Source organism: Arachis duranensis, chromosome 5, assembly GCF_000817695.3.
Source record: "Arachis duranensis cultivar V14167 chromosome 5, aradu.V14167.gnm2.J7QH, whole genome shotgun sequence".
NCBI classification, from domain to species: domain Eukaryota; kingdom Viridiplantae; phylum Streptophyta; class Magnoliopsida; order Fabales; family Fabaceae; genus Arachis; species Arachis duranensis.
Window position 1 is genome coordinate 72,843,839 of NC_029776.3, and position 1,305 is coordinate 72,845,143.

Here is a 1,305-nt window from a genome sequence, read left to right on the forward strand (position 1 = left end):
ATTTTTCTTCTGCTGTTTTTGATTCTGTTTTTAATTTTAATATTTTTTTCATGACTCCACATGATCATGCACCTAATAAAACATAAAAGAACAATAAAATAAAAAATAAAATTAGATAAATAAAAATTAGGTTACCTCCCAACAAGCGCTTCTTTAATGTCAATAGCTTGACAGTGGGCTCTCATGGAGCCTCACAGGTGATCAGGTCAATGTTGTATAGTCCCAATACCAAACTTAGAGTTTGGTTGTGGCCTCCCAACACCAAACTTAGAGTTTGATTGTGGGGGCTTTGTTTGACTTTGTATTGAGAGAAGCTCTGCATGCTTACTCTCCCTTGTTACAGAAGGATAGCCGTGTGCCTTAAACACAAGGTAGTCCCCATTCGATTGAAGGACTAATTCTCCTCTGTTAACATCTATCACAGCTTCTGCTGTGGCTAGGAAATGTCTTCCAAAGATGATGCATTCATCCTCCTCTTTCCTAGTGTTTAAGATTATAAAATCAGCAAGAATGTAAAGGCCTTTAACCTTTACCAACACGTCCTCTACTAATCCATAAGCTTGTCTTACTGACTTGTCTGCCAATTGTAATGAGAATAAGGCAGGTTGTACCTCAATGATCCCCAGTTTCTCCATTACAGAGAGTGGCATAAGATTTATGCCTGACCCCAGGTCACACAGAGCCTTGTTAAAGGTCATGGTGCCTATGGTAAAAGGTATTAAGAATTTACCAGGATCTTGTACAGGGTATTAAGAATTTACCAGGATCCTGTCTCTTTTGAGGTAAAGTTTTTAAACCAATGTATCTAGTTCACTAATGAGCAAGGGAGGTTCACCTTCCCAAGTCTCATTACCAAACAACTTGGAATTCAGCTTCATGATGGCTCCTAGATATTGAGTAACTTTCTCTCTAGTCACATCTACATCCTCTTCTGAGGAAGAATAGTCTTCAGAGCTCATGAATGGCAGAAGGAGATTTAGTGGAATCTCTATGGTCTCTATATGAGCCTCAGATTCTTTTAGGTCCTCAATAGGGAACTCCTTCTTGCTTGAGAGACGTCCCAGGAGGTTTTCCTCACTAGGATTTTCGTCCTTCTCCTCCCTTGTGCATTTGGCCATATTGATTACATCAATGGCCTTGCACTCTCCTTTTGGATTCTCTTCTGTATTGCTTGGGAGAATACTGGGAGGAGTTTCAATGACTTTCTTGCTCAGCTGGCCCACTTGTGCCTCCAAATTTCTGATGGAGGACCTTGTTTCACTCATGAAACTTAAAGTGGCCTTAGACAGATCAGAGACTAAATTT